Below are 24,903 nucleotides of genomic sequence, written 5' to 3' on the forward strand. Positions count from 1 at the left end.
AAAGCATAGCAAGCCAAAATTCATGTCTGGTGTAAATTCACTGGCTTCAGTAGGAGTTGGGGGCATTCAACGCCATACCAAGTCACTCGGTGCTTGGCAGGATTTAGTCTTTTGTTGGCACTGTCAGCAGAGGCCAAGGTCTGAATGGACCATAAAGAGAACTTCCCTCTGTGCTCTAGGGGATCTCCCTTCATTTCAGGGCTGAGTTACATTGGCTGCATGGGTACAGCAGGAAACTTGGTTTTGCTGTACTCGTCCTTTAGATAGGTAGAGCACTTCAATCACTCCTTGGCCGACAATCCTGTGCTTGCATTTTTTGCTTTCTGGGTGTTTATTTTTTCCAAGAGGGTGAAACTAAACGCAGGTATAGCGAGAATGCCTAACCATTGATTTTGCATGTAGTGGGGCTGACCAGTATCTTCTGGGATAGGATCACATTCATGTGGACACAGATCACAAGCTAAAGGGCTGGAGACACAACACTTGGATCCAAGTTTAAACCCTCAGTTCAAGCTTTTGCTTTGGCCTGTTATAGACAATAGGACCCAATTGTATAATTCTGACCCAGAATTGGGTTCAGGTTCCAAACCCCATCTTCCAGTGTGGGAGGATTGGTGGGGGTGGATGTGAAGGGGAGGGTTCAGATCCAGAGTTCGGGTTTGGACCCATCTCAACCACAAATATGTGAGAGCTATTTCCAAGAATGTGTTTAGCCCCAATCACCTCTAAACAATGTTAAGGAAAAACTAAAACGTGTAACTTGCATCGACAGTACCAAGAAGACTCCCTGATGTTCATTGCTGAATTTCTGTCCAGAGAATCAGTACCGTAAGAAAGTGACTACTGGGGCCCTCGGGCTGCCTTTGTGTGATTGAAAAGTGGTATGTCCAGAGCAGAGACGTGCCCATATGGAGGGTGCACTTCATACTCTCCAAATCATTGATCTGTCAGGATAGCAAATCACAGCGGGATTAATTTAAGAACAGCACTGAACATACTGCATGGTGGAACTCCCATACCTTGGTCTACAATGAAACTGAGCCCACTTTTACCATGTAAGTTCTTTGGGGCAGGGACTGTCTCTTGCTGGGTGTTTGTACAACATTTCACACAACCAGTCTCTGATCTCAGCTAGGGCTTCTAGGTGCCTCTGTAATACAAACAATGAATATTAATAAGTAATAACACACACTCTACTTATACAGAGCCTCAAGCATGTCTAGCCAGGGCTTAAGATGTCCTGTGTAGCCCCCAAAAGAACAGAGAAGTCAAATGCCTCATAAGTCATTGGATTGGGTGCAGCATCTGCAGTGAATTCCTAGCCAGCTAACAACAGGGAATCACTGAAACTAGAGATGGAAGACCCCTATTTGATCATCCAGCCTAGTCCTTCCCAGTGCAACTATTTTTCATTACTTTGTCCATGCTAGATTTAAATGGCCCACCCAATGCATCTTCCACTGCCTCTTTTGAGAAACTAGTCCACAGTTTACCAGACTGGGGACCACTCAAGACATATTAAATAACCAAATGACCTTGAAGTAAGCTACCCTTGAATTGATTTACTGTGCGTGGTCAAGAATGTGTTATGGTGACAGATTTTGCTACTCTGATTACCGAGAAACGGATCGCTTGCACACAACAGCAGCTGCCATCAGTGGATGCTGCAAAGCACAGCTTGCTCCGCATGGGATTCCAGTGATTGGAACTACAGAAAATCGACCTCAATTTACCTGTCAGGAATTTTCAGAGTTTGCGATATCATAGGGATTTGAACATGCCATATCCCTACCTCACTGCAGCCTGTGTAATGGCAAAAAAGAAGCTGCATCCCAGGCTGCCAAGAGATGACTAATAAAGGGTCTAGCACAGTGTTTCTCATTGACCGTTCCGTGGACCGGCACCAGTCCCTGAGCTCTCCCTGACACAGGTTAGGAAAGCAGCAGGCTGGTCCCTGGTATCAAAAAGGTTGAGAAACACTGGTCTAGCAGAGACCCTGGAAAAGTATTACTGGACTGTAGATAAGCACTGACAGGAGACAAGGACACCAATCCTCTCTAACAGCGGTGGGCAGTCTGCGGCCCACAGGCCACACGTGGGACGTCAGGGTTATCCGCTGACGGGCCACAAGACTGTTTATATTGACCGTCCACAGGCATGGCTGCCCGCAGCTCCCAGTGGCTGCTTATTTTAAAGTGATAGGAATGGAATTGATCAAAGTAGCTGAAGGCACAGTATTAGCCCCATGGTGGAATCCCTCTAGCCCAGGGGTCGGCAACCTTTGGCACACGGCTCGCCAGGGTAAGCACTCTGGTGGGCCGGGCCAGTTTGTTTATCTGCCGCATCCTCAGGTTCGGCCGATCGGGGCTCCCACTGGCCGCGGTTCGCCACTCCAGGCCAATGGGGCCGTCGGGAAGCGGCGTGGGCCGAGGGATGTGCTGGCCGCCGCCCCCATTGGCCTGGAGCGGCGAACCGTGGCCAGTGGGAGCCACGATCAGCCGAACCTGCGGATGCGGCAGGTAAACACACTGGCCCGGCCCGCCTCGCCCGGGTGCTTACCTTGGTGAGCCTCGTGCCAAAGCTGGCTGACCCCTGCTCTAGCCTATATCTCTGCCTGTCTTCACTCTGACTTTCACCCTGAAGCTGCTCTTATACAGTAGGTGCACAATGTTGCTGCCGCTCAAGATTATATTGCAAGTTTTGTGATATTTGTTTTTGTTTAAAGCCCCAGCTCCTGGAATCAAAAAACTGCATGAGAATCTTAGCTGCTTCTTTTTTAAATGAAAGTTTTAGCCCTTGTGGATGCCAGGAAAAGCTTGAAAAGTGCACTCTAAAAGGCTCAGAAACCAGAGGGTCAATAAAAAGACCCCAAAGTGTATTATTGAAGTCCCACAGATTGTGCCATTTTCAGTGATGTCCCCTATTTTCTAATGGGGAATGCTGCTAAAAAATACAGAATATCTCAAAATAGTATGCACTCTTAAGTAATGCACAAAAGGAAACTGACTAGGATTCATTCATTTCCTTTTATATTAATTTTCCTCCAGAGCTGACTGCAAAATCTGACTAGAATTGTTCTCTTTGTAGCTAGCTTCCTCCAGAGCTTGAGACAAAAGAAAACTGACAACTTCCCTCTGCAGCAAGCTCTTTACACAAGACTTAACCAGATTTCTAATCAATTTCATTTTGCGTTTCTGCTCTCTTTGGTATGGCAACCTAAGAGTCCTAAATCCAACCCCACCTGAGTTTGGGTCACAAGTGAAAACTAGATTGGTGATCTCATCTTATTCCTTACTGGACATCTGGCCACATTATAAACTCTTGGCTCAGTAGGAGCACAGGACTCAGATACCAAAGGGGCTTATAGGACAATACAGGGGTGTGTTGTTAGAGCTTCTGAGGGAGGTTACGATTAGAATAACAGCTGATCTGGCATTAGCACATCTCCTAGGGCAATAACTAGAGCTAGCACCAGTTCTTCACTTTCACAGGCACTAAACAGATACAATTAAAAAACTAAGATAATGTGCAGCCTGTATCATCTGTACCATTAATGTCCAGGGTCTTGTTTTCGTAGCTGCATAAGCTTAATGAACATTTGTTTCGAATCATGGCTGCTTCCTTTGATGGATTCTACTGTGTTGGCTGCTTTCAACCAATCAGTGCCAATGGAGTCATACTGCTAATTCCTGCTAATATAGCCAGTTATTCAGAATCTGTGCACAGGCCCAAATTCTACTGTCACACTGGTGCAACTCACACATAAATCTGTGACATGGGCAATGAGTGAGCTCCTTGCAGCTGGATCCAGGACAAAAAAAGTCTGAAAAACAGAGATCAAATAAAGCATGATTCTCTATTGCCTGTTGTTCGCTCTAAAAAATTCAAACGTGGATCTGGGTTGGCTTGCCTTATGGCAATTCATGATATTTGATGTAAACATTTGTGAAGATGAGTCAAAAAGAAAATGATGGGGGCACACACTCATACTCAGGAAAACTACTGTTAATTTGCTTCTATGGGTGGTCACTAAGCAGTGCATCTAATGCACCCAATGCAAGAATTATTTGGGGTGAGGAACTTGGATGCACAGGTTGCACTTTAAAAATAATTTAAAAAACCCATTTCAATGTACAAGTCTTTCATCCCAAGCACCTTGAAGATGGTTGCAGTTAAAAAGTATTATTTGGTAACTGGAGCAGAAGGCTGGGAGTCAGGAATTGCAGGGATAGGCACTGGTGCAGCAACAAATGGCAGGGAGTTTATATCTGATCCTTTCAGGGGCTGCAGGGGCCTTGTGACCTTCCAGTGCAGGTTATAGTAGCCCTAAAGTCTGCTCTGAACTGAGCCCTGAATTCAGCTTAGATTGCAAGCTCTCTGGGACAGAACCAGCACAAAGGGTCCTGCTCCATGCCTGAGGCTCCTATATGCCCCTGCAGTATTAGTAATAAAAGAGCCCAATGGGACTTTGCAGAGGGATGGAATTTCAAGGGTGCCCAGGCTGTGCTCTTTCACTTCACTCACCCCTCCCTCTCGTCCCCAGACCCGCCCACACCTCCTCTGTGATATGCTTCTCCTGCCATCCCATCTGGACCTCTATTGCCCAGACCTAATGTGCAGGTGGTATAGAGCTGTTAGAGTTGACTCTTCCCCTAAAATCAAGATCCTCATGTGCCAGGGGTATTCCTGGTGGGCTGGGTTATGCCTACTCTACAGCCGCTTTGAGCTAGCCTGCCTGATGAAAGTCCTGCTGGAGTCCAACAATGAAGTGGGCCTTTCAGTTTGATTCCCCATTCTGTTGTGATCTTAGGCATCTCACTTAAGCTCTAGGTCCATCAGTAAAATGAGCAGAACACTTACTTACCTCACAGGTAGGAAATGAAGGTTAAGCTGTTTAGAAAGCACTCTGAGGTCCTCTGAGCCAATGTACTATAACCCAGTCCCTACTTCACTGACATCACAATCACTGCAGTTTTATCCAGCTGGCAATATCTACTTGATAGAGAACAGCAGTGCTGAGGCTGTTGTGGATCAGACTGGAGGTGAAATGACACACCTTCTCCATTACAGGGGACTTCATTGTAGAGAATGTTGCAATTAGGGTACAATCTCTCAAGAGACTGCTTAGCTTTGTCTTCGCTCATTTAAAAAACTTCCTGAAAGCGTTTACAGCTGTTAAGTGTGTGTGTAAATGCATAGTGGGTATGTGAGACAGAAAAAGAGAGAGAGAGACTTGTGATGTATGTGGTTGTCTGCTGTATACCTAGCTGCTAAAGCAGAAACATTCCCTTGATCAAAGTCTAAGTGGGGAAAAATATGTTTCCATATGCTATATGGAAAGATTTATTCAGCTGTTACCATGCCACCTTGTTGTTGTGTTTGTCCTTGTGGGGTGGGCTGGGCTGGGTCAGTGCTTTGACGGAACACTTCCATGGGACACAGAGGTGCTGCAGGAAGTGGGGTTTCACTAGGTGGCACTCTTTCCTATAAGTCAACAATGTGTTGCTGGACTTCCTGTCTGTTAGGTGGGAGATAAAAATGAGGGTCTGACTAGTCATAGCCATTAAAGAACCCATGGCCCCTTTTTACAAGGGAAGAGGTATTAATCTAGGTTTCATCAAATTAAAAGTTAGGGCCGTATAGTGTCCCTACCAATCCACCTTCCCCGGCCCCCATCCCTTGCAGCTTCAGTTGGGAAAGTTTTATTCTTCTCGTCTTGTTCTTCTAAATGGTCACGTAATCTTGCGTGGTAAAACAGCAGAAGTGTTCCAAACCGAGAAGTGACTGTGTTACTCCAGTGGTGAAATGTTTCTTGTGCACTATGTCAGGGCCTGATCAGTCTTCCACATCAGTTAAAATGACTCTTGCCGTTGACTTAAATGGGCACAGGATCAGCCCATATTTAGCACAGCGCTCTAGGTCCTTTACGACAAAGGCTGCTCTAGCGAGGTAATGATTTCTGGTGGTTAGTGGGACTAGACTACAGGAAATAGGTGCTGCTAGCCTTGGCTTCGCTGCTAACTTGTGGGTTTGACAAGTCACAAACTTTCTGAGCCACATTTTCCTTGCAGTGCAAGTCAGGGTTGCATTTGGCCCTCTGTGCCATAGGTTTCCAACGTGTATGACGGGATAATCATATGTACTCAACTCAGGGTTGTTGTGAGGGTTACAGAGGTATGAGAATCACTGCAGAAAAAATTATATAATATGTGCATCTAATCTGCGAGCAGCTCAAACGCGACAAAATGAGTCCTTCCCTCTGCAGGGATCACTTATACGGAGCATGCAACAGAATGTTCTGATGGTGCGTACGTGTGCGACACATTTATTTGCACAGGATCACATTTCACTGCTAAAGAGCGTATGATGCCAGAAACACTAGAAGGAGAAACTTTACAATAGCCAGAGGAGGGAATGTTAGAAATGTAACACAGACTGAAACACACAACTAAAGCTAAAGTTTAGTGGGTGAAAGTTATTTTCTTCAAATAAAAATAAATCCAGGGCTTTACAAAGTTGGCCACTTTCCTTTAACTTCAATAAAGCAGCACAGTATTATAATTAATTAGAATTCAGAGAGCAGCTGAATAAACTGGAAAAGGTTGCACGTGAGGGAGAAACATCAAGGTGAAACGTAGGTGATAAAACTCACTGGAAATACCTTCCTGGAATCAAAACAAGGCTTCACAGGCCTTGGGAGACCAGCAATCTCTCTTCCCAGTCTGGAAAAAGCTGTAATTTCGCCGCAAAAAACCAACAAATCACAATTTGTTATTCAATGCATAAATTGTACAGGAAAACAGGTGCAATCCTGGTCCCACTGCAGTCAATTTCAAGATTCTGACCAAGATTTCACCTCAGGCACTTTGATGATCTCCCATACTGTTTACTCCCACCCTGAAAGCCCATGTGGACCACAAATCCCTGCCTGAGAACCTCTAAATTAGAATGTCCAGTTTAGAGATAAAAATTTATTGGGATAAAATACTGAGATCTGTGCTCATTTCTCTCCCTCCCATCCCCCAGGTTTTTCCTGGGGCAAAAGTGCCATTGATTTCAATGAAGTGAAACTGAGCGAAAACTTCAGGATTTAGCGCATTGTAAGGGTAGAATGGTTTTCTGTGTGCAGCTAACCTGTGCTTTCCCCTGCTTTTGACCAGACATTATATACCTTTTGAGAATTTTTTGTGTGTGCCATATGAGTGTGTGAAACATCAGATATGTCATCTGCCTGATGTGGATGCCTTCTGTGTAGCTCCAGTGGTGCAAAGGGGCTTAAAGCTGCTGGGGAATCCCTGACCCAGGGAAAATCCCCAAGTGGTATAACACAAATATAGCCAGCTGTACATCATTCTCTGCCTGTCCAGCTAGTAGGAGGCATCCTGTGGGTCAGTCAGAATGCATTTTGCTCTTGTTGAGCTTGGACCTAGAGGTACAAGCCTTTATGGGCTTGTTTCAGAAAGCATAACCAAAGTAGCCCTGCAGCTGCTCTAATCTGTGCTCCCCACAATTTAGACTGAGGGAAAGGTCTGATGGTGTCACCTCCACTTCTCAGGTGTGCCAGCAAATTGTTAGTACACTTGCATATCCAAAGAGGACCTACATTTAGAAGAGAATTCTTAGATTTGGGTTCCACTGATTTACAGCAAACTGCTGCTGCATGTTTCTTTACAGAGAGCAGGCTTCCGTTTTGGTAGAAATACATTTGCTTTTAAAACTAGACCATCCCTTGAGAATTTCAAATTATTTGTTTAAGGGGGAGGAGAATGTTTTATGAAACTCACTGAAGCCTTGGGAAATCTACAACATAAAAGGGGGGGAGCGCTTCTGAAATGTTTAAAAATCCCAAAGTCCGGAGAGGAGTTCCCCAACTCTAACGGATGGTAATTTAGTAATCGTCTATGTAGGTAAATAGTAACTTTAAAATCTGCAGACCACCTATTTTTCTACCCAGTCTCTCGAAGAATTATAAGTTATATACTCTCTGAGATCAGAGGGGTAGCCGTGTTAGTCTGGATCTGTAAAAGCAGCAAAGAGTCCTGTGGTACCTTATAGACTAACAGACATTTTGGAGCATGAGCTTTCGTGGGTGAATACCCACTTGGTGGGATGCATCTCTCTGAGATGGAGCTGTGTTGTCCTAGGGGGAAGGATGATCTATCCGCTAAAGCTCCTCTCAGGACTGAGGGGCAGGAGATCTTGGGCCAACCACTTAAGTGATCCGTGCCCCCGTTTCCCCTTCTGTAAAGGGAGGAGGGTAACAGACATGCCACGTGGGGGGGGAGGCATTGCGAGGGTTAATCCAGGCAAGCCGGTAAAGCGCTTGGGGATCCCCCGACAACAGGCACGAGGCAGGCGCTGCCTTTTGATGAACTCCCTGCTCAGCTGCTGAATTCGCCACCTCTGCAAAAGGCACCAACTGGAGCCGGCTCCGCGCCCCGTCCAAGCTCCCGCCCCCGCATCCTCCACGCGTGAATTCCGGCCGCGCTCCCTCCTGCCCGCGCCCCCCATTGGGAGCCGCGGGCCCCCGGGCCGTGCAATCAGAGCAGCCTCCCGCTTCCCCGCCGCGCCAGGAGGAGGAACCGGGGGGGGGGGGGTGTCCCCCCCTCCCGCCTCGGTGGCGCATGCGTCCTGGCTCCAGGGCTGCTCGTCGGGCCAGCGGAGGGAGGGACGGAGGGAGCCGCCGGGAGCGCTCGGGTGCCGCCGCCTGTTGCACCAGCGCCCCGCGCCGCCAGCCATTGTCCCCCGCTCCCCGCCGCTGCAGGAGGCCAAGCCGCCCCGCCCGCGGGGTGAGTGAGCGAGCGAGCGAGTTTGCGGGAGTTGGGGGAAGTGCCCCGGGGGGGGGGCGCCGCCGCCTGGGGCTGGGGCTGCGGGGGGCCGGGGAGGGGGCGTCTTCCCCCGGGAGATCTGTGCAGCGGGGGGGGGCCCGGCAGAGAGTCTGGGGGGGGAGCTCTCCCATCACTGCGGTGCCGGGGTGCCGGGGTGCCCCCCTGCTGCAGAGCGGGGGGAGCCCCTCGCCCCTCTTGCTGCAAAAAAGTGGGGGGCCGGTGCCCCCCGAGGCCCCGCGGAGAAGGGGTATCGGGAGGCACTGCAGGGGCGAGCCCCCCCTCCCCGCCGGCCGGGGTACGGGGAGCGCCTCGCGGCGCTGCGATCGGCCCCTTCCTGCCCCCCTCTCCCCTCATTGTCCCGCTATCCGGCCCCCTCCCAGTCCCTGCCGCATCTGGGGAGGGGGCCGGAAGGGCTGTGTTGAAAATGCACATGGAAACTCCCCCCCCCCCCCCAGGCGCTTGCCCAAGTCCTGAACCCCCCAGGGCGGTTCTCTTGGCAACTTTGTGTCTTCCACGAGCTGCCCCGGGCTGCGTCAGTGCGATTTGTGACGGGCTCAGAGCCAGGCTCGCTCTCTGCAGGTCACTGCTGGATCGGGCAGCCCGGGTCTGGGCTGCTCGTTTTCCTCTCTCGCTTTGCTTTCCTTTGTTTCTGCTTTTGCTAATTGCAAACATACTTTTATTGTGTCCAAGCCCGAAGCCACTTTTCCCTCCGCTCTTGTCTGTGCTACGGTAACTTCTGCACCAAGTTCTCTGGACTGGAGTAGTTTGAGCTATTGCCACCAACTGTTAAATCCCTCTTATCCCGAGGAACGATTAGGGGTGGGAGAGAGAAATGTGAGCCTCGAAAGCCATTTTATTGATAAATTAACAGACTGTGGCTTTCTAAACTTTTTACCCACGGATTTGTGTGTAGATGGGAGGAGTGTTTTTTAGAAAAATGTCAATATATCTTTGTAAAGTAAATTTCCTCTGTCTGTATCAAAATCATGGATGTTGTGATGTGAAATACTTAATTTCAATTTCAGTGGTACAACCAAATCACACTTAATAGCTCCACTTTATTGCAAGGACAGTAATCCAGGAGCTAAAACACCATCTGTTGTAATATTTGTGTTTATATGAACCTTTGAAGTTATTCTGAGGGGGGGGTCATCCTATAGACATGCTTCATGTTTTTATTCTGTGGTTTTTAGGAGGCACTGCACATATATTTTGTTTCTATAGTTAAATCAAACAGACTTTTATTTGAAAAAAGTCTGCGGAATTTGTGAACAAGGGTCACAGAAGTGCTGCTGTTTCTTAACCTTTTAACTGTCAGGGTTTATTAATCCACCTTCTGTGTCCATGTTATCCCTGCAGGTCATACGAAGGAGTTGGGATTAGCAGAGAGCAGTTTTACTGACCTCTCTAATTGCTTCTACTGCAGTGTCTTTTACGCTGCTTCATTGTGTATCTCTTCATTCTTGCATTCAGGCTGTTTTCATAGTGCTGTTTGTATGAGCATACTGTACTAATTCCATCTGATATGACATTGTGTCACTTTAGAGATGCCCGGAGGTTGTCTCGATGAACACATTACAAATATGATAGTAAAACACTCAGTAGCATCTGTGGACTACCTAGTTCTTCAGTCGACCATGAAACTTAAAATAAGTAGGAGATACGTGATGCTGTAGAAGTATGTTAAGCACGTAGACTATAAAGCAAGTTTAGACAGTTGTCCTGAGTTGCATGAATGTCTTATGTGCTGAGAGTTTTGAGTAATGTAATTTAATCAGTTTTAAAGGGAGGAAAAAATGGTGTGGTTTCTGTTTACAGTAACCCCGTGGAGCTAGAAATCATTCCTTCTCTGGATTTTTTCCCCTCTCTGTTTTGTACACACTGGCTATTTGTAGAGTTGCTAAGGTGAGTTAGGCTCCAGATATCCTTTTTGAGGTAAGATATTAATGAATCATTTAATGGAGGGATTGTTTTTGTATTTCTCCCATCACCATAATATCTGGAAGCCTCACAAACTTTACTGAAGTTGACTTTGCAATGTCTCTGAGGTTGGGGAAACTGTTGCTTCCCCAGGTATAAATCTGAGGTACTGACTCATAGGGATGTAAATAGTGTTTAAAAAAGTAACCGTTTAAACTATTAAAATTATATCCGTTAAACCTTTAATTGTTAATGAGTTCACAACATAGGGCACTAGGGGAGCGGGAGGACCTGGACAGAGGTATGGGGGCCGAGGCCGGCAGCCGGGACCCCAGACATGATGGCATTTAAACGTTAACTGAATACATTACCGGTAAGACTGATGCTTATCGGTTAACCGGTTAACATTTTACATCCCTACTGACTCATAGAGAATGAGTTGGTCACAGTCGCACAGGAAGTCTGTGGTAGAGAGGAGAATTGAACCCAGTCCTCCAGTACATTGCTCCAACTCCAAGACTATCATTCCCCCTCAGACTTTTTCTTTCTCCTTCCCCGTCATATATCCTGTTACCTGTTAGTTGGGCAGATTGTGGCCGGCCAATCAACCAGCCTTGCTGTGTTCCCTTAAAGAACCTTAGCAAGAATATCTGTGTATCAAATATAGCTTTTAGGTAGCTTATCAGATTATACTTCAAGATGTGGTTATTTTGCATGTGCATACACAGCTTGCCAACACTAAAATATTCTGCATGTTTTTATGCAGATGGTATTGGCCAATATTGTAAAATGAGGCTAGTGGTTTTGGGTTTCCATTTGGGATACCGTAGATAGCTAGAGGAAGGAGGATCCAGTGATTAAGATGCTAGCTTGGGACATGAGACCTCAATTCAATTCCTGTTCCACCACAGACTTCCTGTGTGACTTTGCGCAAGTCATCTAGACTCTCTGTGCTTCAGTTCTCCACCCATAAAGTGGGGATAATACCGCTTCCCAACTTCACACCACGTTGGGGTTGGGAGGGTAAACACAGATTGTGTGGTGTTCAGATAGACCTGAAAGGGGCCTGCTTTTTCAGAGGGTGGCTGCTCGGCACTTTCTAAGAGTTGGGCCTCTCTTAAGGGGACTTCAGTTGGACATCCCAAATCATTAGCAACTTCAAAAAATCTTGGTCATTTACTGCCTTGTCTACCCTTCATGTTTATGATTGAGAACATGTTGACATTTGATCCTGAGAGGTGTCAAGCACCCACAAACTCTGGAGTGATGGGTGCTAGCCACCTTAATTTGCATGTCCATTAAATTCTTGGCGTCTCTGCTAAAGGTGATACTTGTGATATGGGCACCTGCTGGCTAGGAACTGGACTTAGACCACCAACTCTATCACCGCTATGCATGGTCAACTTGTAGATGTGACATATAGAGGGAAGGCTCCATACACCATTTTTTGGTCCCCTGAGCTTTCTAGTCTCAGTCCACTTCTATGACACTGGCATTCCCCACCCTACAGAATGGGGAAAAGTAGTCTCCTTGTTACTCAGGTTTTATGATGTTTACTTCAGGTTAATGATGGTGGTTGGGGAGAACCCTATAAAAACAGCATTTCAGTAGATGATTGAGAAGTACAAACTACAGTAAAACTAGAACAACTTGTCCTTCCGAATGCCTGTTTGCAGGCAGGTGAAACAGAACCAAATGCGGAGCAAAGACAATTGATCTGTTTTCAGAACTCATTATTAAATTGGAAAAGGCCTTATGCCTCCTGCCTGTTGTTGTTTTCCATTAAGTGACCATCTATTAAGAACCCTTTATTCTGGAAAAGAAAAGATGGAAGCCTTCTTAATACTCGTGTCTCACCAATAAATTCAGCAAAACTTGTGCTTCTGTACTATTCATTGACTTCTTCACCCCTTTCAAATTAAATGGGCTTTTGGAAAAAACACTAACTCTTCCTCCTTTTCTTCCCCCAGTGTATTTAATTTTCTTCTTAGTGCAAATTGTACTACTGACCAGAATGCAGCTCGCTAAGAGGTACATTGATCAAAAACATCTTGTTCTGTCTTTGGCTAGGTACTTGCTGATCAGAATTTTTTTAACTCCATGGAACGCTTCCACTTTTTAGTTAAAGTTTTGATTTGGAAAAGCTGTCATGGCGTCTCATGGGAGTTGTAATCTGGGAGTCCCATGCTTCTAGAGTTCTCTATATGGGGGAAGGGATATGAATGTACTGGCTGGACTACATCTCCCAGGATACACCATAGTCTCCATTCTTGGTAGGATGCTGTGGTACCTCATGGGAGTCTCTGGCCATGGTTCATCATAGGACATGTCTTGCAGCTAGGGAACCCAGCCTGTAGGATAATGTTAGTAGGAGGAACCTAAACCACAACTCCCAGGAGGCACCATGGCAGCCTTTTTGAATAAAAATGTATGGTTACCATCTAGAAATATTTTGGACATTGGTCTTTTATGAAAAGTCGGTTTTCCACAGAGAGCTGACATTCTTCACAAAGAATCTTGTATAATCAAACTCCTAACTTTCTGTTGGAAAAATGGCCTGGACAGAAATATTCTAGCTATCCCTAGTACTCCCTGAATAGCCAACCACTTAATGTTTCTGATGTCATCATTCAGAACCAGACTTCTTGATCACTGCAGCTAATAGCAAAAACATCGAGACAGCTTATAGAGAGTCCTTTTCTTACCTTGGAATTGACCTTTATGTGGCATTGGAAGGCTATAACCCTCACGTAAAGTGTGCCTTTGGCTAGTGATAAAGAAGTATGCTGACAGCATTCAAGAACAAACATTTACATAATGAACCGGTTGCTACATTCAGTTTATAGAACACATCTTCTCCCCTGCCCCAGCATATCATATTCATTTGTTTCTTTTTAAGAGGGTAACTTCTCCTTTGACTACACGATAAAAATGCAACTAAATTTTCTAATTCATAGTGTTGCAGCTATGACTCCAGTGAAATTAAACCCTCTTAGTGTTTCCATATAGTTGTTTGGAAGTGTATAATAAGTAAAGTGTTCTCAGCAAATAAATCTCAGACTCCAAGGTGTTGTTTTAACTGGAAAAAAGACATCTTTTACCATGTTAATATTTATACAAGGAAAATTGTAGCGTGGACAGGCAGTTGTTTTAATATATATTAATAGGTTGAACTTAACATTAGCTTGTTCCCTTGACCTACCGTCACATGTTAAAACTATAATTTTGTCCATATTAGTTTTAGCATTTGTTTAACACCCCTACCCCCCATAAATAAACCACACCTTTTTTTCCTAGAAAGGATACACCCAAAAAGCTTAGTCTAATAGCACAAGTTGATGATATAGGACACAGGGTAGAAAGTGCAGTAGCAGATATTCTATGCTAGTCAGCATATCCATCTCTCAAAAGGTCTGGCCTTTTTCCTAACTTCTCCAACAAAATAACTGTTGAAATCTATCGAAATGCTTAAAAGAATGTAACACTATCATGTGTCCCAAAGTAGTATTGCTGTGGTCTTCAAAGATCGATCTTCTTTTTATCTCTCTCTTTCTAGAAAGAGACCTGATGCTAGAGAGTGTTGGGTAACTTCTATCAAAATATTGATAAGATTGAAGAGGGTAAAACTGGAGTACTGTAGATTTCTAATGGGCAGCTTTACAGCTCCAATTCTAAACTGCAGTGAAGCTGAGGGATAGCTCAGCGGTTTGAGCATTGGCCTGCTAAACCCAGGGTTGTGAGTTCAATCCTTGAGGGGGCTATTTAGGGATCTGGGGCAAAAATCTGTCTGGGGATTGGTCCTGCTTTGAGCAGGGGGTTGGACTAGATGACCTCCTGAGGTCCTGTCTAACCCTGATATTCTATTCTATGACCTGGGAGCAGCTCTGGAGGTCTTTGAGGTGGGGGCTCTGTGATCTTTGCATCTCCTTGATTCTGGAGGCAGCCAGAGTATTTGGAGTGGTACCCACCATAAACTAGAGTAGCCCCAGAGATGGCTCTAATTTACTGTGTGCTGCAACATCTCCCTGTCCAGTAGCACAGAATACCTGGAGCCACATCCTCTATGCCTGGGGCTATTAGAGATCTATGCTACTGTGGAATCCCTCTTGTGGTTGGAGAGGTCTGCCAGGACTATGGACCCTGTACAGCTTCACAGCTGGTATACAGATGCCTTGGCAAAGGTCTGAATCAGAGCCTCTGTTGGTACTTTTTCCTGTATATATTTTAATTCATAGGATAATCCCCTCCCACAGAACTAGTGTATGTTAATCTTTCTCCTCTAAGACAATCTGAGATCCCTATTTCTGCATTTATATTTTCCTTGGCTTTCTGTCTTCTATAAACATCAGTAATTGCCTCTTCTCCACACCATCTCACATTTTCAACATTAGCCAGCTTACCCTTCATTCCAAAAATAACTTTTCTATGATGCTGTCGTTACCGCATTAGTAATAAATTCTTTCCCAAATAAATGTTCCTGCCCTTCCAGTGTCAGAGAATAACTCTTGGCAATAGCAGACCTAGTGAGTTATCTTGCAACTCTTTCTCACCTGGTTAAGCCTTGCGTGACTTTTCCCATTGATTTGCATGGGACTTATGTGAGTAATCCCTCATCATTCAATAAGTAGGAATTTCAGGACTGAGCCAACCAGAGAGATCCAGTTCAGTTGTTCTTTGTGAGTCCATTAGGGTGACCAGACAGCAAGTTTAAAAAATCGGGACGGGGGTGGGGGATAATAGGGGTCTATATTAGAGAGAGCCTCCCAAATCGGGACTGCCCCTATTAAATCGGGACATCTGGTCACCATAGAGTCCATTTAATTTAAACAGATCTGCTTAGGAACACGTAGATGGCATCAATCTGCATTTTAATTTTCAAGCATTTGTGAATTCATTTCTACAACGTAAAAGTAATAATAGAATAAGAAAAAATCTTTGTTTGGTGCTTGCCAAAACACATGCGTGGAGCTACCGACTGCTTCTGATCTTCATTAGTCTGTCTCCTGGACCTTGATTTGGTGGCCAGTCAAGTTTGTGGAAGATGTTAAATTGCATCAGCCTTAAAGCAGTAATTTTTGGCTTGCAATTTTCCCAAATGTATGTTTGATTTCTAAACCCATCTTATAGAGAATATGTAAAGTTTGCAATGTGAGTACTTTACATAGAGAGTAGCTTGTTGCAAGGCCAAATTCCACTCAACCTTTCTCCAGCGTTGGTGGAAATTAGAGATTTTCTCTTAAAGTACTTAGTCATGTTGTTAATTTGTCTCTGAGGAGGAGAGACCATAGACATTTAGATGTAGAGAAGGAGGGGAATTTTGATATGACCCATTCTTTATAGAGTTGATATGTTGTAGTCCTTTTAGTGTACAGCACGAGGGATTGTGATATTTAAAGTCTTATGCCAGGGAATTCTACCAGTGAAGTCTCAGTGTGCCCACATTGGAGTTTTGCATGTAGCTACATGCTTTTATCAGCCAGGCCTATTGCAGTTCAAAACACTAAGCATTTTTAAAAGCTATTGCACACTTCATAACCTCATCCAAAGCTTTTAGCAAAATTAGTCAGGAGGTAAATGTCTCTTCTCTCATTCAGTGTAGCACAGCGTCCAGTGGTGTAACTGCTGTATAAAACTCAGTGTTATCATTAGTAAATCTCTGACTAACAAGAAAGTATTGTGCTATACCAGAGCTCTTTTAAACTATCCCCTGTCTTCAAAATACAAAAAATGGATTAAACCTTTCCTCCTTTTAGGGCTACCATGCACCTGATGGTGACTGGCTTGATCTTATTCTTGCCATTATTCTTGTGAATTTAGGGATGTCTAGTAGAATTGGGAGCATGGGGAGAGGTAAAATGTTGCTGTGATCCTTATGAGAAGGATCATTTTGTCTGGTAATGGTTTAACTCAGTGTTTCCCAAACCTGGGACGCCGCTTGTGTAGGGAAAGCCCCTGGCGGGTCGGGCCAGTTTGTTTACCTGCCGTGTCCGCAGGTCTGGCCGATCGCGGCTCCCACTGTCAGCGGTTTGCTGCTCCAGGCCAATGGGAGCTGCTGGAAGCGGCAGCCAGTACGTCCCTCGGCCCACGCCACTTCCAGCAGCAAACCGCGGCCAGTGGCAGCCGCGATCGGCTGGACCTGCGGACGTGGCAGGTAAACAAACTGGCCCGGCCCGCCAGGGGCTTTCCCTACAGAAGCGGCGTCCCAAGTTTGGGAAGCCCTGGTTTAACTGATTGCACACTCATTTTAAACTGTGAATAAGGTAAAGGGACCATGTTTGGGATGCATCTTAGTACCTGAAGCACTAGTCTGAAAGTGAGTCTGTTTCTGTTGACGAAAGCATCACACGTATCATGGTATTCAGCTTCCCCCTGTACTTCCGAGCATTTGTCTGTCTTCTCAACATCAGGGTAAATTTTGGGGCTGTAGTTACTATTAAGGAAAACAGATTTGTGTGTGGGAATGTAGGCTTAATGAAGGGGAAGGACTACTCACTATGACCTTACTTTCCTTTTGAATTGCCTCTGGGATGCTGAAACCTCAGGAAATACATACTTGTGGTTGGGATAACCAGTGTTTGGATGGTGATGAGCAAGGGGAGAAGTGCTTTTGTGGGAGAGCAGAGAATTAAAAGGGAATTCAGAGCTTTTGCAGGGGGCAGAGAATTATTCTTACCCTAAAACTGTTAATTGTTGATTCTGCTGTGATTCTGCTCTGTGAAAGTCTTGTTTTATTGCCCGTCTGACCCATTGCCTGTAGCATTGGATAGTGTTTTTATACAACCTAAGTGGCTTTCAGCGACGCCTCATTAGAGACATACCTGAGAGGTTCTAATGTTCGGTCAAAGGCTGGACCGAAGGACTTCTAGTACTTTGAACAAAAGGGATTAGAAATTACCATCAGCAGTCATTGTATAGACTTTTTAATTTGTACCAGGAATTTCAAACATTCTGGGTTAAGAAAAAAATGTCTGAATGTCCAGAGCATTTCCCCCACCATAGAGCGGATATAAACAATGGAAAACCCATTGAAGTAGCCTAGACTTCCTCAAAGGGAGACTAGTTGTCAACCCAACCTCCCTCCTTTTTCTAAGTTTACAGACATGCCTACATGCAATCTGTGTGTATGGCTCTGCAGTATTGAGGGGATAGGAAAAAATCTTCTTTAGGTTCCTTTGGACACTGGGTGAATTTTCTATATTAGATAATGCAGGCCACATCAGCATAATTTTATGTAAAGGTTTCCTCTGTGTTGTCAAACTCTCGATGGGATTTGGGTCATCCATAGGTGGGAACCAAAGGCAGTCCAGTTCCTGAAAGGTTTTTGGTGATAAGTTGGAGTGAATTAGTATAGATGTCCAACTATCTCTGGGAATTCTGCATGGGGCACTCTTGAATAAAGAAGGGGTAGATGTTAAAATAACAAATAAAGGATGACTTTTAATGGGACATGTTCACCATGACTCCTAACAGCCTTGGGGTAGCAGTATTGAGGTGCAACCTGATGAGGACAAGTGAAATTTCCTGGGAAGGGAGCTTCTGTTCCAGGGTGGATTAATTTGCACCAATATTAAAACAAGACACTCAGCCTCTGAATGGTAGCCTGACAAAGCAGGTGAAATGCATCTCTCAGAATATCTCGGTGGATAGCAAGGAAGGAGGTTTTAATACAGGGCTGGACAAATAGATTGATACACAATCTGAGCCTGGCCACCACAGTACCAGAGAGAGAACATAATCAGTGAACGGGTTGCTAACCACTAGAAAGCATAGTCAAATTTTGGGGCTGTATCCTTCCCAAAATGATTTGGAAATGAAATGGAGGATTTTCGATTGAATGAGTTAGCCTGGAGGGTAACAAGCAGATAGCTCATACACAGAGATAAAATGGGATCTTCATCTCAAAGGGGATCCCCAAGTGCTTTACAAACTATTTGTTTCTCTTGCTTGCAGGGCAGGAAGCAACCATTGTGCTGGTCCATGACTGGGGCTCCTAGTTGCTATGGCAATACAAATAATATAAAATAATAACTAGCCCACTGCATGCTGCACAACAATGGGAATAGAAATCTTGGCCATATCCCCTGACAGAATCTCCTGTGCTTATGAAGAATACTTGTAGATCTTTAAAGTTCTTGGTTCTTTTGATGTCCCTGAAAAACACTCTCTCTGTGTGATGGACTTAAATTGTAGCAATGGTGGTTCAGGTTGGGCATTAGGACAAACTTCTTGTCAGGGTGGTTAAGCACTGTATTAAATTGCCTGGGGAAGTTGTGGAATCTCCATTACTGGAGATTTTTAAGAGCAGGTTAAACAAACACCTGTCAGGGATGATCTAAATCAGTGGTTCTCAAAGCCAGTCCGCCGCTTGTGTAGAGAAAGCCCCTGGCGGGTCGGGCCAGTTTGTTTACCTGCCGCGTCCGCAGGTTTGGCCGATTGTGGCTCCCACTGGCCGTGGTTTGCTGCTCCAGGTCAATGGGACCTGCGGGAAGCGGCACGGGCTGAGGGACGTACTGGCCACTGCTTCCCGCAGCCCCCATTGACCTGGAGCAGTGAACTGCAGCCAGTGGGAGCTGCGATCGGCCAAACCTGTGGATGCAGCAGGTAAACAAACCGACCCAGCCTGCCAGGGGCTTTCCCTGAACAAGCGGCAGACCAGCTTTGAGAACCACTGGTCTAGATAATACTTAGTCCTGCCGTGAGTGCAGGAGACTGAACTAGATGTTCTCTTGAGGTCCTTTCCAGCCCTACAGTTCTATGATTTTATGATACTCCACTTATCTACCTTGAAAGGACTTGAGTGGGCCCTGTTGTGGTTTGATCCTGTGAGTCAGAGGAGTCTAGGTATTCTGTGACTGAGAGTTAAGCTACGGAGCTGTCCCCTGATGCAGGATGCTCTCACAGCTGTGTAGAAGGCCCTGCTCCTCCGAACCATCTCTTTGACCATGTATTTGGATCTGATAGGGATGCTATCAAAGCGGCTCTCAACACTGTTCTTCTTGCTATTGTTCTTATACTGTGCTCATCGCTGTAGTATCGCAGGGCCTTCCAGTAGTTCATTTAGTGATGCGACTAACATCTGTCGAGTGGAGTTTGTTCTGTCTTTGTGGGCAGAAGTGTGTGCAGCGGAGTGTTTTCTTTTGGAGGTGGTGGTGGGGACTTTGTGTTGATGTGTATTTTAGGGAAGACAGGCTGAAGAAGTGCACCTGGGAGTAGAAGGTGATGAGGTTTGTGATGGGCTTCCTGGGGCAGTTCATTCTACAGTCTTGGACCGGCCCCTGAGGCAGCTGTGTCTCCCTCACAGGATGAGCTTTCACTTTATTGTGAAAAGTTCTTTTGTGCCCCGCGAGCGTAGCTGTTGATCACAATATTCATCCTAGAGCTTTAGTCAATGTTTTTCATACTTGAGCATAGAGGATTGAGTGTCTTTGAAGATAAGGACCAAGACCTTGAATTTGATTCAATGTTCTGTGGGAAGCTGGTGTAGGGAGTGGAGGACTGGCTTGATGTGCTTCCGGAAGCCCGTGTTTCTGAAGAGATGTGCTGCAGCCTTTTTTACCTGTTGTACTTAAGGGCTGAAGGGTTCATGCCCAGGTTTTATTGCATTGCTCTAGTTTAGCTGAGAAATGACAACGGCATGAGTATCTGAGGCCTGGTCATCATGTGTCAAGGATAGGATGGAGTCTCTAGGCAGCTGGAGATGGTAGAAAGCATTGCCCTCAGCTGTTGCTGCTATGTGACATCTTAGCATTTGCAACAACTCCATAGAGTGCTCCTAATCTGCAGACTGAATTGACTAATTGTAGGTACATTTCTTCAGCCAAAACAAACTTCACCAGGGGTGCAAGCTTTTCAGAATGTTCTCCTCTGCCTATTAGCATAACTTATGGCTTGCTCTAGTTCAGTTTAAACCAGCTGTTCTTCCTCCATGAGCTGATTTTTGTCCACTGGGTCATCTTGGTAGGAGTGGTATGGTCATATATGGTGAAGGATACAGAGAGCTGTGTGTCACTCTGCGCTTGATTCAAGGCTCTAATTTTGTACTTCATGCGGGAAACGTACCCTCTATTATCATGATGGGCGAGAGCCTGAATGCAGTTGTCTGACTCAATGGTTTGTGCCCAGGCCTCCTGAGGAATGTGTGTAATATCGGAGCAGACCTTGCTGTTGAAGTGTTGCCTCTTTTTCACCTATCTACATAAACTCTGCGATAGGACTGTGTGTAGGAAAATAAGTTGTTTTACCTCCCCCGCCCACATATAAAGTATTGTATCTAATGCTTCAAAAGCCAGGAAATCAATCAAAGTAAGGCTTGCTCTTGTGATTTTAACTTCTTGTGTTTCCTGTAAGGTTTCTGTTTGTGTTACAGCCCTAATGTTTAACTAGTTTTGTGTGTGCCTTTCTTTTGGGGGAGATTTCATTTTTTCATCCATCTGTTTAGAACAGTGTTTCCCAAACTTGGGATTCCACTTGTGTAGGGAAAGCCCCTGGTGGGCCGGGCCGGTTTGTTTACCTGCCGCGTCCGCAGGTCCGGCTGATCGCGGCTCCAGGCCAATGGGAGCCGCTGGAAGCGGCGCAGGTTGAGGAACGTACTGGCCGCTGCTTCCAGCAGCTCCCATTGGCCTGGAGCAGCGAACCGCAGCCAGTGGGAGCCGCGATTGGCCGGACCTGCGGACGTGGCAGGTAAACAAACTGGCCTGGCCCGCCAGGGGCTTTCCCTACACAAGCGGCGCCCCAAGTTTAGGAAACACTGGTTTAGAAGAACAGATTGTCCCCATTTTTGATAGCCATGAAATTATTTTCCCAAGGGAATAGGAGAGAAGGAAGATTATGGGAAACACCAAAGGGGGAAATCCTAAGAATCAACTTGTTTTTGCTGATGATACACTAAGGTTCATTATAAACCTATTACTACCCTTCCAAATGTCCTTGAGCTCTGTGAGAGCTTTGCAAAACTTCTTGTATTTCAAATTCACTTTGTTGGAGGTGCTTCCTCTGAGTAAAACATGCATTTATAGAAAAGGGGTTGTGAGACATCTGGCATTTAAATATGAAGATGCCTCTATTAAAAATACTTGGGAACACATACATCTCATGTTAGCTGGAGTACCTGTGGGAAGTACATTATACTCATCAGTCGCCTGAGTTAATTAGCAACATGAGTTAATGTGCTTTGTATCAAGTTTCTTTTAAAAACAATGGAGCTGGCAAATGCTGCCTAGAAACTGGAAACTAAAATCTTCTCTGAATCAGGTGAAGCGTAGAGAAGTGCAGTGCAAGGTTTCTCGCTCCTGACCTCTGGGGGTAAGGATTGGGGGAGAGGGAACACTTCTAAGGGGGCTCTCCATGCCCATCCACTGCTCGGTTTCTGTTGAATCTGCTAGTAACAGTAGCTGTGATTGGTTTCCTTGTGTATGAACACCTGTTTACTAGACTGAAATCATCAACCCATTTTACCTGTTTCTTTTGAACAGCTCTCAGGAGGTGGTGGTAATTTTCAGATACTACTAACCTGTGCTCGTTCTCTAACTGCACTTACTAATTTTTTTTAAAAGCCCTCCACTTTGGCAATAGATTGATTTCCCCCCCCCCCCACTGGCTACTCCTTTCAGGGCAGGTGGAACAATAACAAAAACTACTTGAATGTTGATGAATAATAGTTTGAAACTTAGCCTAGTTTCATAGCAGTATGTCCATAAATAGCATCACTGTCTAGCAAGTTTCCTTTTGCAAAGGAAGTGTGCCACTGTTACCAAATGAGCTAAGGAAGGACACCTGCAGTCATATACATTAAGGCCATAGCTTCTGTACGTGAAGCATAGGACTTTTAAGAATATGAGCATAATAGATAATGGACCGGATCCTTGACCCAGGACCCCTTCCTCTCCTCCCCTCCCCTCCCCTCGGCAACTTTGTGCCACTTAAGCAGTATTGGAAGGAGGCATAACGCTAGTGTGGCAAGCCCTACATGACCCTCTTATTACTTTCTCCCCATCTGCTTGGCACAGCATATCCTGGCAGGCTGAGGATAGAATGGAGTATGGACCAAGTGCACGGTGCTCCCTGGTGGATGAAACTGTGCCCTGGGATACTGGTACAACTGCGGTAACTTAACCTAGTGGCCAACCCGGAGCCTGGCATGACCCAGGATTGGGGGAGTACATAGACAGCTCCCCTCTCCCGTCCCTTGGGGTCATGGGCCAAGCACACCATGGCCAGATCCAAGACTGTGGCGTGTTTGGGTCTTGGGTTTTTGACTCGCAGCAGAGTTGGTAAGGTGAACCATGATATCCTTTTATGTCAGGTAAGGAGTTTTGTGGTCTGTTTGACTGGGAGCAGGGACAGCTAAATTCTAACCTTGATTCTCTCATCAGCTCAGTATGTCCCTGGCTCCAGTCCAACAGACCAGAAAGAGGCAAAATTAAACAAATTCAAGATTAGAGGAGTCAGAACGAGAGAGGCTATTTCCCCCTCCTTAACAGCAAAATACAGCATATAAGTAGTCTTCTTTCACTCCTTATTTTCCTTTTTTAAACTGTGGCATGATTATTACTAGATGTCGAGAAATGTAAATAACACAAAAATAGTGAACTGTAGCATTCCAGAGTCCCTGGCAGTGTTCTTGAATTGAAACGTCTGTCTGTGATTCCTCTCCAGCGTCCTCCCCTCACACAGCCATTGCGTTTAAGTACCTACCGATCTACACAAACTGGGCTTCAGAAAGGATCTCCTTATATGCTGTAGCTCAGGGATAGGCAACCTATGGCACGTGTGCCACAGGCGGCACATGAGCTGATTTTCAGCGGCGTTCACACTGCCTGGGTCCTGGCCACCGGTCTGGGGGGCTCTGCATTTTAATTTAATTTTAAATGAAGCTTCTTAAACATTTTAAAAACCTTATTTACCTTACATGCAACAATAGTTTAGTTATATATTATAGACTTATAGAAAGAGACCTCCTAAAAATGTTAAAATGTGTTACTGGCATGCAAAACTTTAAATCAGAGTGAATAAATGAAGATTCGGTACACCACTTCTGAAAGGTTGCTGACCCCTGCTGTAGCTGCTAGTGACCCATTCTTCTTTAAACTACTGTACATTTAAACAAACCAAAATTGAGGAGTCTTAGGGCAGTATTAAAAAGAATGTGATTCTTGTAATGAGGAAAGTTCATCTAAGTTACTGAAGCACACCATGTTCTGGTACCTTTCTCTGATAAGTCTAATATCTTTGCCTTTATGGGAATAAAGGGTGTAAAATGCAGTACCTGACTTAAAGAGCTAATAAATCAGAGTGTTAATATATTGCTCTTGACACAATCTGGCTCTTCTCCCAGTCTGTCTCTCACTTTCACTGCATTCTCAGACCAGAATCCCCCAGTTGGCCTTGGTGTGACAAAAGTATAATTACAACTTGTCTCTCATATTTGTATTATGTAAATAGGCTTTGACAGGGTGAATTTAACAATTGCAGGGGGATCTACCCATTTAAAGGACTGTAGAGCAGTGGTAATAACTGAATTTCTATGGCATGAATTCACTTTTTGAATTGGGCAGGGGGTTTGAGATAAAAGTCTAGGAATTAGTGCAAAGAAAAGAAGGAAATAACCATGATTATTTTGCTTTCTGCTTTTTCTTTAGTGGGGGTGGGAGGGAGACATAGGTTAATAGCTTTTTTTAATGGCAACTTTAACCAAAATAAAAGTTATAGTTTTCTTTTATGTACAGCATGGGAAGATAAGCTATTTTACAACTTAATGTACAGTGGTGATGGAGAGAGATGATTGCAGCCTGACCTTCAGAGGTTTTTAGCCATCACAATATCTAATACCGTTCACTCTGAAGTCAGTAGGCTGTTCGGAACAGCAGCAGCAGGATTGAATCTACGTTAGAGCTGGTTGAAATTTTGCAAATGGCATTTTATTTTAAATGGCTTTTATTTAACTTGGAAATTTCCGCAATTTGTCTTTTTCTGTTTTTCATGTTTTTGATGAAATGGGGACAATGATATGTTTAGTTTTTTCAATTTATCTTTTCTCCTTCTTTGTCCCTTTCTCTCCTTTTCCCCCCTCTGCCTTCCTTTTCAATGGCAAGTCTCAAGGGGACCGGGAACAAGGAAAACGGGGGAAAAAAATGGAAACATTTCAAAAGCAAAAATT

At 45.0% G+C, this 24,903-nt stretch overlaps 1 long non-coding RNA gene across 1 annotated transcript; it reads right to left on the reverse strand.

Moving 5' to 3' along the window:
- Positions 1–813: 813 nt before the first annotated feature.
- On the reverse strand, positions 814–4,942 carry LOC123343870. Its single transcript, XR_006572389.1, has 3 exons — positions 4,865–4,942; positions 1,053–1,150; positions 814–944 (listed from the first exon to the last, which is right to left on the reverse strand). It is a non-coding gene; the product is annotated as an uncharacterized LOC123343870 (long non-coding RNA).
- Positions 4,943–24,903: the final 19,961 nt, after the last annotated feature.

This window comes from Mauremys mutica, chromosome 11 (genome assembly GCF_020497125.1).
Source record: "Mauremys mutica isolate MM-2020 ecotype Southern chromosome 11, ASM2049712v1, whole genome shotgun sequence".
Lineage (NCBI taxonomy): Eukaryota > Metazoa > Chordata > Testudines > Geoemydidae > Mauremys > Mauremys mutica.